This window comes from Mercenaria mercenaria, chromosome 5 (genome assembly GCF_021730395.1).
Source record: "Mercenaria mercenaria strain notata chromosome 5, MADL_Memer_1, whole genome shotgun sequence".
Lineage (NCBI taxonomy): Eukaryota > Metazoa > Mollusca > Bivalvia > Venerida > Veneridae > Mercenaria > Mercenaria mercenaria.
In genome coordinates this window covers 6,533,969-6,547,665 of record NC_069365.1, presented here as the reverse complement: position 1 = coordinate 6,547,665, position 13,697 = coordinate 6,533,969, and the positions used below count along the sequence as shown (strand labels likewise).

At 36.6% G+C, this 13,697-nt stretch overlaps 1 protein-coding gene across 1 annotated transcript in view; it reads left to right on the top strand.

The window, feature by feature from the left end:
- LOC123556352 (complement C1q-like protein 2) overlaps positions 1-13,697 on the top strand; it is a 39,953-nt gene that overhangs the window by 21,459 nt on the left and 4,797 nt on the right. The gene's annotated exons all lie outside the window — the stretch shown is intronic.

The following is a 13,697-nucleotide window of genomic DNA, read 5'->3' as shown; positions in this document are numbered from 1 at the left end:
TTTCGTGTCTGTATTCATTTTTTTTCAGTTTCTTTATCAAGGCCAATGTATTCTGTAGGAAGATTTGATGTAATAAAACTGAAGACAATTCAGAGTAAAAAGATTCTGACTTACTATGCAACTTAAACCGCTTTAGTTTGAAATTTGTTTATCACTGCATACATTTAGGATAAGTGACCATTATTCTTGTTTCCGAGTGATAAGGTTCTAGATCCTACTTCTTCTTTAATAGCATTTTCCGTTTTAGGGCGTTATAATTAACTCGTACTTTAAAACACAATCGAGTTTAATCATATACTTGAACAACTTAACACCTACAGGTTTATGTCTAATATATCGAAATTTAAAAGTTAATTTTAGTTTAGCTGGAGTGAAATAATAATGCGCAGTAACAGTCAATTATCAAAATGCTTCCAGTTTATTAGTTCACCTGAGCACGAAGTGTGAGCTATTGCGGTCAGTGATTGCCCGCTGTAGCATCATTAAGTAGTCTTCTACAAATAGTGTACAAAGTATCCCGCTAGTGTCAAAGATAACCCAGCCAGTCACATGGTTTATATACTTATATAGGGAAACACTTTGAAAATATTCTTGTCCAAAACCACAGGGCTTAGGGTTTTGATATTTGGTATGTAGCATCATCTAGTGGTCTTCTACAGAGATTGTTCACATTAAATTATCCCTCATGGGGTTAAAATGTCCCCACCCCGGAAAGCACATGGTTTAAATGGACTTGTTAAAGGGTAAAAACTTTTTAAAAATCGCTTTAAACTTTTTAACCCAAAGCTTTTAAGCATGTGACATGCTCTACTGGTTCTCTATCAAGATTATTCAAATCAGGCCCTTAGGGTCAATATATGCTACGCCCGGGGTCCCTTGTTTTACATTGACTTACAAAAATCTTCTTGTCCAGAAAAATAAGTCCCAGACCTTAGATATTTGGTATTTAGAATTGTTTAGTGGTAGACTTGCAAACTTATTCCAATCATGACCTTGGATCAAAAAAGTTTTGCATTGGGTTATATAGAGAAAACTGTTAAAAGATTCTTTTCTGAAACCATAGGGCCCAGAGGTTAGATATTATGTAGGTGGCATGCTCTAGTATTTGACTACCAAAAGATTTCAGATCATGACCCTTGGGTTAATAAAGGCCACGCCGGGGTGGTCCCTTCTTTTACATAGACATTTGTTTTCAAAGCAAAGGCAAAGACATTTGGATCACAAGTATAGTGCTTGATACAGATTATCAATTCTTATCTTGAATAGTTTTAATCGTGACCTACTGACCTACTTCCTCGTTTTTTGAAGTTACAGCAAAGTTAAACCACATGTATAATTTTTATACAGATTTCAATACTCATCTTGAATAGTTTTTATCATGACCTACTGACCTACATTCTTGTGTTTGAAGGTACAGCTTAGAAAGTTTGACCATGTGTATAACTTTTGATACAGATTTGAGTACTCATCTTTAATATTCTCAACCCTGACTTTCTGACCTACTGTCTTGTTTTTTGAAGCTACAGCAAATGTACCACCTGTATAATGTTTGATACAGATTTCAATACACATCTTGAATAGTCTGAATCGTGACCAACCGATGTATTTTCTTGTTTTTGAAGGTAGAGCATAGACATTTGGACCACTTGTATAACTTTTGATACATATTTCAATACTCATCTTGAATAGTTTTAATCGTGACCTACTTTCTTGTTTTCGAAGCTACGGCAACTAGTTTTGAACCACCTGCATAATGTTTGATACAGATTTCTGAACTCACTTAGAATAGTCTTAATCGCGACCTACTGACATACTTTGTTTTTGAAGTCACAGCAAAGAAATATGGACCACGTGAATAATGTTTGATATAGATTTCAATACTCATCTTGAATAGTCTTAAACATGACCTACTCACCTACTTTCTTGTTTTTGAAGGTACAGCTTAGAAATTTGGACCACGTGTATAACTTTTGAAACATGTTTCAATACTCATCGTGAATGTTGTTATATATATTCTGGTCATTTGGGATCATGTGTTCTACTTAACATGTGTGTAATAGAGATCCGCTTAAGCCGGTGCTAGGGGGCATGAGAGGTGTTGCACATTTCATTACCTCTCATGAACAGACTCGATCAAATCGAGTCTGCTATTATTCTTCTTGGTTGCACTTTGCTTCAAAAGGATCCTTGTACAGATTTTGTTGAATAGTTTTAATCGTAACCTACTGACCTACTTTCTTGTTTTTGAAGATACAGCGACGAGATTTGGACAACCTGTTTAATATTTTACTGATTTCAGTAGTTATCTTGTGTAATCGTTACCATGACCTACTCATCTACTCGTTTTTGATGCTTTAGCAAAGACTTTTGAACCACTTTTATAATTCATACAGACTTCAATATTTATCTCGAATAATTTATGCCGAATTACACTAAACTTCGGCAGTAGCACCATGGTATGTACCTTTATCAAGTTTGTTCAAATGAATTAGCTTGGCCGCTTTGGGGGTCCTCCAGAGCTGAAAATAGAAAAACTTTTAACGACTTTTTTCATGAATTGCATGATGGATCTTCATCAAACATGGTGTGTAGCATCATTATAAGGTCCTCTCTCAAATTTGTTCAAGTTTTTATCCCCCGCCGATGAAATCGGGAGGGGGTATTGAAATGGCGTTGTCCGTCCGTCCTGCGTGTGTGCGTGCGTCCGTCCGTCCGCAGCCATTTCTCAGTAACAAGAAGGTAGAATTTCATGAAACTTGAAATAAACATGAACCAACATACTGCGATGATGCCCGTCAAGTTTTTGTTTTTTTGATTGGTCAATTTTTCTTAGAGTTGTTGCCCTTTATTTACTGAAAAATGCCAAAAATGTCCGTCCGCAGCCATATCTGATAACTAGCAGGTAGAATTTCATGAAATTTGAAATAAAGATAAACCAACATACTGCGATGATGCCCGACAAGTTTTTTTTTGGATTGGTCAATTTCCCTTAGAGTTATTGCCTTTGATTTAATGAAAAATGCCCAAAAACGTCCGTCTGAAGCAATTCCTCAGTAACTATCAGATAGAATTTCATAAAACTTGAAAAAATATGAACCAGCATACAACTATGATGCCTGTCAATTTTTTTTGGTGGGGATTCAGTTTCCCTTAGAGTTATTGTCCTTTAATTGTTAAAAAATCCACTTGTACATAACAAACCAACCAATTGGTAGGATTTTATTAAACTTCTTTCATTCTTTTCCATGAACATTTATTATAAACTTGTGAAGTTGTTGCCTTGGTCACAACCCCTCCCCCCCCCCCCCCCCCCCCCCCCCCCTCCACCCAAAAAAAAATCATTCCTTTTGATTTTTTTTTAAAATCTTCCATGAATATTTTATCAACATGCAAAGCTGTACCATTCCCTCACCTCACACTCCACTCAGTCATGCCCACCACCCCGATCATGCATCCGCACCTCCCCTCCCCAATTTTTTTTGTTCATTTTTAATTTTCATGAAACTTGGAATAAACATGAACCAACATACTGCGATGATGCCCGTCAAGTTTTTGTTTTTTTGATTGGTCAATTTTCCTTAGAGTTGTTGCCCTTTATTTACTGAAAAATGCCAAAAAATGTCCGTCCGCAGCCATATCTAATAACTAGCAGGTAGAATTTCATGAAATTTGAAATAAAGATAAACCAACATACTGCGATGATGCCCGACAAGTTTTGTTTTTTTGGATTGGTCAATTTCCCTTAGAGTTATTGCCTTTGATTTAATGAAAAATGCCCCAAAACGTCCGTCTGAAGCAATTCCTCTGTAACTATCAGATAGAATTTCATAAAACTTGAAATAAATATGAACCAGCATATCACTATGATGCTGTCAATTTTTTTTGGTGGGGATTCAGTTTCCCTTAGAGTTATTGCCCTTTAATTGTTAAAAAATCCATTTGTACATAACAAACCAACAAATGGGTAGAATTTTATTAAATTTCTTTCATTCTTTTCCATGAACATTTATTATAAACTTGTGAAGTTGTTGCCTTGGTCACAACCCCTCCCCCCCCCCCCCCCCCCCCCCCCTCCACCCAAAAAAATCATTCCTTTTGATTTTTTTTTTCAAATCTTCCATGAATATTTTATCAACATGCAAAGCTGTACCATTCCCTCACCTCACTCTCCACTCAGTCATGCCCACCACCCCGATCATGCATCCCCCCCCCCCCCCCAATTTTTTTTGTTCATTTTTAATTTTCCATCAATATTTATAATCAACATGTGAAGTTTTGTACCCTCACCCGGTCACCCCCGCTGCCCCCCCCCCGCAAAAAAGCATTCATTTTCTGTTAAAATGATTTTGACTAATGAAATTATTTGCTTCTTGGTAACATCCTTAACTTTTTGGCCAGGTATATTTTTTGCCATTCCTCAACGCAAACCCTTTCGGCGGGGGATACGAATTCATCGAATTTGCTTGTTTAGCTTAAATTAGTTCAAGGTTTAATAGTCAATTTCAGGTGAGCGACTTAGGGCCACTATGGTCCTCTTGTTTCTAGAGTTAGTACGCCTTTGTACTGTATTTAGCTATACTTGTACTGTGTGTTATTTTAAACCTCGTGCATGTTACTGTTAATAAACACAAATCTGAAAACGTTATGTTTACATAAACTATATAATGTAGTTAGTTTTCATATTTTTAAATATAATATTTAGTTCTAATATACCTTTAAACGTTTATGCAAAATAAAAGACAAATGGGAATTCTTGGAAACAGCATCACCAATGTTTCTGGATTCCGTACCCGTACAAACCTGTTCTCCGCAAGTAACTGCCAACTTCCCCACATAAATCAGAGGTGGAGGACGAATGATTTCATACACATGGTCTTTTATCCAATCATCACGGAGGACATATTCCCCGCTCAGGGACTGAACTCACGACCACGTGATTCATAAATCTGTGCTCTCCCTATTGAGCTTAGCGGGTGGGCTCACAATTTGAGAGTAAAAAGTTTAGGATGAAGGTGTGTGTAATTTGTATAAACAGAACGATACTGGGAATAGTTTTAGGTGATACAAAAAAAAAAACAATATGAAGAAACAAAAGAATGCCTTGCTTGTTTTGGGATGATGGCGCAGATGAAGCGTACGATAAGTGTGTATGAGTAGTCAAACAAACGATGTGGAGACACATTGTTGGATGATTGGGATGAAATATAGAGAAGGGTTGTGAAGCTCAGTCACTTGTCTGTAATCAGAACATCAACAGCACAACTTGTAAACGCACGAATAGGCAAGTTAAAAATCCACTCACTCTATCCCATTTCTACGATTTAGCAGAAAAGAAACATGTAGTCTCACATTTGAGTAGTCAGTGCACCATCAAATGGTGGGTGGGGGTTGGGAAGGACAAAAAACACTAATAGCAACTTTAAAGGGACGCAGGCACCCATACAGCACTCCACGTAAAAATATTGGTATGTGAAACTGTACGCATGTCTAACTGACAATACGGGCCTCAAAAGTATCTGTAGTATGAAGACAGGCATTGCATCATCTTTTTATAAATATTTGAGTTACTGAGGTAAATGTCAGTTTTCAATCATAAAATACCTCTCATGTTTTTAGCTCACCTGAGTACAAGTCCGTCGTCCGTCGGTCGTCAACAATTTGACTGTTAACACTCTAGAGGTCACAATTTTGTCCCAATCTTAATGAAACTTGGTCAGAATGTTACTCTTAATAAAATCTTGGACGAGTTCGATATTGGGTAATCTTTGGTCAAAAACTATGTCACCAGGTCAAATCAAAGGAAAAGCTTGTTAACACTCTAGAGGTCACAATTTTGGCCCAATCTTAATGAAACTTGGTCAGAATGTTACTCTTAATACAATCTCGGATAAGTTCGATATTATTTTATCTGGGGTCAAAAACTAGGTCACCAGGTCAAACCAAAAGAAAAGCTTGTTAACACTCTTGAGGTCACAGTTTTGGCCCAATCTTAATGAACCTTGGTCAGAATGTTACCCTCAATAAAATCTTGGACGAGTTTGATACTCAGTCATCTGGGGTCAAAAACTAGGTCACCAGGTCAAATCAAAGGAAAAGCTTGTTAACACTGTAGAGGCCACATCTATGACTGTACCTTCATGAAACATGGTCAGAATGTTAATCTTGATGATCTTTACGTCCAGTTTGAATCTGGTTCAAGCAGGGTCAAAAACTAGGTCATCAGGTCAAATCAAAGGAAAAGCTAGTTAACACTCTATAGGTCACATTTATGACCATATCTTAATGAAACATGATCAGAATGTTAATCTTGATGATCTGTAGGTCAGCTTTAAATCTGGGTCATCTGAGTTCAAAAACTAGGTCACCAGGTCAAACCAAAAGAAAAGCTTGTTAACACTCTAGAGGTCACAGTTTTGGCCCAATCTCAATGAAACCTGCGCAGAATGTTGCCCTCAATAAAGTCTTGGATTTTGATATTCGGTCATCTGGGATCAAAAACTAGGTCGCCCGGTCAGATCAAAGGAAAAGCTTGTTAACACTCTAGAGGCCACATTTATGACTTTATTTTTATGAAACTTAGTCAGAATGTTAATCTTGATGATCTTTAGGTTAAATTTGAGCCTGGGTTATGTGGGGTCAAAAACTAGGTCACAGGGTCAAATCAAAGGAAAACTTAGTTAGCACTTTAGAGGCCACAGTTATGACCACATCTTAATGAAACTTGGTCAGAATGTTAATCTTGATGATCTTTAGGTCAGCTTTAAATCTGAGTCAGATAGGGCCAAAAACTAGGTCACCAGGTCAAATCAAAGGAAAAGCTTGTTAACACTCTAGAGGTCGCAATTTTAGCCCAATCTTAATGAAACTTGGTCAGAATGTTACCCTCAATAAAATCTTAGACGAGTTTGATATTCAGTCATCTGGGGTCAAAAACTAGGTCACCAGGTCAAATCAAAGGAAAAGCTTGTTAACGCTGTAGAGGCCACATTTATGACTGTATCTTCATGAAACATGGTCAGAATGTTAATCTTGATGATCTTTACGTCCAGTTTGAATCTGGTTCAAGTAAGGTCAAAAACTAGGTCATCAGGTCAAATCAAAGGAAAAGCTAGTTAACACTCGAGAGGTCACATTTATGACCATATCTTAATGAAACATGATCAGAATGTTAATCTTGATGATCTGTAGGTCAGCTTTAAATCTGGGTCATCTGAGTTTAAAAACTAGGTCACCAGGTCAAACCAAAAGAAAAGCTTGTTAACACTCTAGAGGTCACAGTTTTGGCCCAATCTCAATGAAACTTGGGCAGAATGTTGCCCTCAATAAAGTTTTGGATTTTGATATTCGGTCATCTGGGATCAAAAACTAGGTCACCCGGTCAGATCAAAGGAAAAGCTTGTTAACACTCTAGAGGCCACATTTATGACTTTATTTTTATGAAACTTCAGAATGTTAATCTTGATGATCTTTAAGATAAATTTGAGCCTGGGTCATGTGGGGTCAAAAACTAGGTCGCAGGGTCAAATCAAAGGAAAACTTAGTTAGCACTTTAGAGGCCACATTTATGACCACATCTTAATGAAACTTGGTTGGAATGTTAATCTTGATGATCTTTAGGTCAGCTTTAAATCTGGGTCAGATAGGGCCAAAAACTAGGTCACCAGGTCAAATTAAAGGAAAATTTAGCTAACACTATATAAGCCACATTTATGACCATATCTTAATGAAACTTGATCAGAATGTTAATCTTGATGATCTTTAGGTCAATAGGTCAGGTGAGCGATACAGGGCCTTCATGACCCTCTTGTTCTGCATTTGATAACTTAGATTTTCATGTAAATTTCAATAAATTCGGTTCAGTAATAAAGAAGTTAATATTTTTTCAACTTCACTAATTTATGTTTTTATCCGTAAAACCGCTATAACGGTCCTTTAAATGTCCAATTTCCTTTTCCGCCGAAGTAGTCTTGAGTACACGGCTTTGTCGTGACTCCCGTGCAAAATCAAATATTTGCGAGACATAACCATACAAATTGCAGTTTTCATTTGTTTTTTCATATAATTTTTGAATTATGATTTTATTTACTATAGTAAATTTTTGTTCATTCTAAAGAATTTTGTAAAATATTTTCATTTTGGCAAGATATTAAGTAGATTCGAGTTGTCAGGCAAATTTATTAAATTTTTCTGACTTTTGTAAACTATTTATTTCGAGAGAGAATTCTAAGATGTTTCGTTTGTATTAGTTGTAAAATTTATATTGAAAGTTGTGTAACGTAATATTTAGCAAATAATTTTCTCATAAACCGTATTTGTCATTTTTTCGTGGTAAATTATGGAACGCCGGTACAACTCGTTTAAATGGGTCGTGTTGTACTTATAAAATAGACTGGCCCGGTTTATAGGTTGGTCAGGGCTGCGATATGTATTGTATTTTGCCACTGAAATATTTCTGTATTTTTTAATAAAATTGTTCTTCTTCTTCCGTTTGGATCCGTCTATGTTTACAAACACGTTTGGTTATTTTATGGACTGTACTGCATTGTATCGTATTGTATTGTATTTTGTATTGTATTGTATGTTACATTATAAATGTATGGTTTGACAAGTTTAATACCGTATATTTAATTCTTAATTGCAATTTAAAGATAATGTGTGCCGGTGTAAAGCATAACTATAAATGTCCGTTTTGGTACATGGTAGTTGATAATACAGAGTTATCGTTCATACCAGCTATTGTGTTATGTTTTTAATTTGCATTGAATTTTTTTTAATTTGTGGTTGTAAATAATAAGTGCAAGTAATCACCCTCTTATCTATATTTTTTTATCATAATCTTCTCATATCTTTATTATACTTTAAGTTTAAGTTTAGTTAGTCTAGTAAGTAATTAACTTGAAAATAATAAGAAGTAATAAGTGACGTATTGTATTCAAGTGACGTATTAACTTAGTAGCACGTATACTTTGCATAACTAGCACGTATTATTTATGGGAGCCTACTGAGGTATGGTGTACCCAACGTAGCAGTTTGTGCTTTTATTTGTATTTGCTATGGTGCTTAGCATATGTTATATATCTTAGCTTCTTCCATCAGACGACATTTTCCTGGTGATGTCACGACCCGGAAATGATATACCCGTGGTTTACTTAACTCGCCTGGATGTGAATTCCCAGCGCTGAGGGTCTACGTCCCATGATTGTGCTTAACGGCCAAACTGTTGATCTTTGTAATCAGCAGATAGCTCAGGGATACAAACACCGGAAATGGGGAACCAGAATGGGGTCAACTTCTTCGCGATTTTATTGGACAGTATATTAAATAGTGTTTGCCAACATTTATAGTGCTAGTCTAAGTCTGGATCTGAAACATCTGTAAAATCGTCACTACGACATTGTATTAGAAATATGTGAATCGAACATCTTTTCTATAAACCATCATAGATACAGTCTTTTTTTCTTTTCTTCTATGTAGTATTTTTTTCTATTCATTGTAATAAATAAACTTGTTAATATTGTAATGAGTGTTAAATTGTTCGTATAGTTTCTGTCCCCGGTTCGACCATCCTGTCACAACGCACCTCAGTGGCTGAGCACATGTACAGAGTAGCATAAATGGATGCAATAATTACAAAGAAGTAACAAGCAGACAGAAAACATACATGAAGAAGAAACACAGTAGGGTACCGCCTTGGAACGGTCAGTAGCAAAAAGCACTACCGGTTAGTGTGATTTAGTTTACAGGCACCAAACATCACTATAACAAGACAGTATAAAAAAAAAATAATCCCCGCCAGGTGTTCTCCGTGACGATTTGATAAAAGACATTGTGTCTGAAATCATTCGTCCTCCATCTCTGATTCATAAGGAATGTGGAGAAGTTGGCAGTTACTTGCGGTGCGGAGAACAGGTTTGTACCGGTACAGAATCCAGGAACCCTGGTTAGGTTAACTGCCCGCCATTACATAACTGAAATACTGTTGAAAAACGGCGTTAAACCTAAAACAAACAATGACTTCGCAGAAGCCAGAGCACAATAGCAAACACACTAAGAGCACGACGAAGCAGTGCAGGCGACAAATATCAAAAGAGTCTATCACAAGAGAGGAATATAATTGCTAGCCCATCTGTCCCGTAACCGCACAATCAGAGGAAAACGTAGTGACCAACTGTACAAGGGCTGCACACTAATACATGTAACCTCAAAACAATAGGCCTATTAATATAAAACGTTTGACAATTGTAACTAGACTGGACTATGAACATGTCCGCGTCGGGAATCGACCCTGGCCGCCGGGTCAGTAAAAAGTCTTCTCGACCAGAATACCACGAATGAAGCCTGCAACATTTTCGTTTTTGTTGTGTTGAGCGACCTTTGGAGTTTCCACTTTTTCTATTTACGACCGTTAAATATATATCTTTATGATTCAGGTAGTATACCACCGGTGCACCGTTACAAACGCTTTTCAGTTTGAATTGGTAAAATGTGCTAACTCATGTGTTTCCATAACATAATCTGTCAGTAACCAAATAATTTCGTGATATCTAAATATTTTTATACGCCCGAAGAGACGTATTATGTTATACCCCCGGTGTCCGTCCGTTAGCAATTTTGTGTCAGCCCTGTAACTATTGAACCCCTTGAAGGATTTCTAAGAAACGTAACACAAATGTTCACCACATCGAGACGACATGCAGAGTGCATATTTGGATGGCTGACTTCAAGGTCAAGGTCACACTTAGGGGTCAGTCATATGAGTTTGTTGCGGGTCCGCTCTTAAACTGCTATAAGGATTTTTAAAAAACTTGGGGTAAATGTTTATCACATCTAGACGACGTGCAGAGCGCGTGTTCTGGATGACTGGCTTCAAGGTCAAGGTCACACGTAGGGCTCAGAGGTCATACCTTCGGGCGTATGTTGCTCCGCATTGCGGTGCTGAACATTATCATTTTTGTTGTATGATCTGTATGCCTTGAAAGTTTGTAAAACTTTTTTAAAACAATTAAGATTGTGAAATAAGAGTTGCATTTAATCACCAGTTCCAACTTATGATGATAAACTTTAGAAAACGAGTTACGGAGTTCATGAAAACGGTAACTTTGCTGAAAAGTGAGTGAGTTGGGTTTTACGGTGAATCGACACAAAATAGTCATGAATCGCCGAGAAGAAGTCATATTGCAAACGCCAACTGTAAAGCATAAACATTGGTGTAAAAATGTAAAGCATACCTAAAAACATCCATGTAAAAACATGTAAAGAACACTATGAATAATGTAAAACATATCTAAAAACATCCATGTAAAATGTAAAGCATATCTAAAATCAGTTATGTAAAAATGTATATACGTATGTGTTAAAATATCAGCTGCAAACATAATAATATTGCAAGATGTAAATAAAAGTTTGAAATGTTAGATTTTTTGATATATGCTTTAAAAACGATAAAATATTTCCGACTGAAATGTTTTCAAGTAACTCTTTCAAAGACTGAACGTCGTAATATATACAGCGTTGTGTAGCAAAGTCCACACATTCGATTAAAATATGTTTATTAGTTAGCGGTGTTTGACATGGTACACATTCGGGTTGATCTTCTTTATTCAAAAGACAAGAATGAGTCAAACGGGTATGACCTATTCGACAGCGAGAAGGAACAACTTCCTCCCTGCGAACAGATCTATTCCCTTAGTGCCATTCCCCTGGTGCCATTCCCCTAGAGAAGGTTTGATACCATGAAGTTAATTGAATGAAGCATTGTTCCATGACGATTGCCATTTGGATAAAATATGTATTTGTTTATATTGGGCCTAAAATCGGTATGTGGTAATTTCAAATTAGATTGTGATAATGAAAGGGATTTCTTTGCTGCAATATCAGCATCCTCGTTTCCATGAATACCAACATGACTGGGAATCCAACAAAATATGATAGACTTTTTTAAAGATAGTGAAAAACCTTTCTGGTAATAGCAATATTATGTAGATTGAAGTATGCAGCAAAAGCATCTGGCAAATTCCATTTTAACATTTTAACCCCATAAGGTGTGGTATATGATTTTTTAAAGTTATACTTCTTTTGAATAGGTAGGTCATAATCCAAATACATGTATAATCGTTCAGGTGTCATTTTAAGCTTAAGTTAAGTCATTAACACACGCTAGGTCTCAGTAGACAAACTAAGCATGAAATACCGCCCATAGAGTATACAAATATAATATAATACACGTATAACCAGCATCGAGTGGAGGACAGTTATTCCAATTAGTTGTAAACCTCCCAAAACCGCAACTCACTTCACTAACACATATACACACGCGCGCACGCACTAGCACATATGTATATACACAGGCAAAGGAAACATCACAGTGGGGCACGCCTTGGAAGGGCCAGGGGCAAAATCACTGAGGAATTTAAACCGGTTTATGGTGCGCGCCTAACCTTACTCTTAACATGTTTTCCAAAATATTGTAATTTAATAATAAATTGAAACCATTAATAGAGAGAACAGTGGACCCTCAATATCTTGATAGATGATAGTGATCAATACACTTAATATTTAGTTATTGAACCAATCGACGAAATATCCTATCTCCGCCTTCTCTTTATAACCTTTGTATATAATTAACAATGGATCAAATAATCTCGGACGACGCTGCTTACTGAAGTCATACCGGTGGTAAGTTTAATTTATATCTTTATAAGTTTTTACAGATTGTATTACTATTTATTGTTATGTTTAAAATGTTTTCAGCAAATTCACATCTTTCTTTCAGGACAGCTTGTTTGTTTGTTTTGGGTTTTTACGCCGTTTTCAACAGTATTTCAGTCATTTAACGGCGGGCAGTTAACCTAACCAGTGTTCCTGGATTTTGTACCAGTACAAACCTGTTCTCCGCAAGTAACTGCCAACTTCCTCACATGAATCAGAGGTGGAGGACTAATGATTTCAGACACAATGTCGTTTATCAAATAGTCTAGGAGAATATACGCCCCGCCCGAGGATCGAACTCACAACCCCGCGATCCGTAGACAAACGCTCTACCTACTGAGCTAAGCGGGCGTCCAAAATGTTGAAAAAAACCTATCGACTGTACTTACTGGCCTTTCAAAATGTTTTAGATTACTATTGTCAGGTTTGTCTTTTCTAATTGGTGAACAAAATGATGTATTGGTTTCCAGTCAGTCAAGCAATTTAGTTCTATTTATTACCGTAATCGCTAAAATTAGTATCACACCCTGCGATGTATCATGATTACTATGCCTAATCGGGATATTGACTTGCGAAAAGTTACTTTCATGGAAATCTGTAAAAAAATCCCTTAGAAGCATAGAATCAAGCAGAATAATAACGAAGACTCGATTTGACCGAGCCTGTTCATGAGAGGTAATGGAAAGAGCAACAGCTTACACGCCCCATTGCATCGGCTTTAGCGGAACCCTATTACACAGTTGGATGGACTCCATGATCCCAAAGAACCAGAAAATATTACAACACTGAAGGACCAGAAAATATTACAACACCGAAAACTTAAAAATGATCGCCATATATTTAAATTATCATTACGCATCTTTTTTTTTTTTTTTTTTAAATTTTATAGGTGAAATATGAAGTCTCAATACCTAGTTCTGCTTCTGGTCGCATGCGTTTCAGCACGCTCGGTGGAAGAATTTCGGGCTGTACACGATTCGATTGCGAAC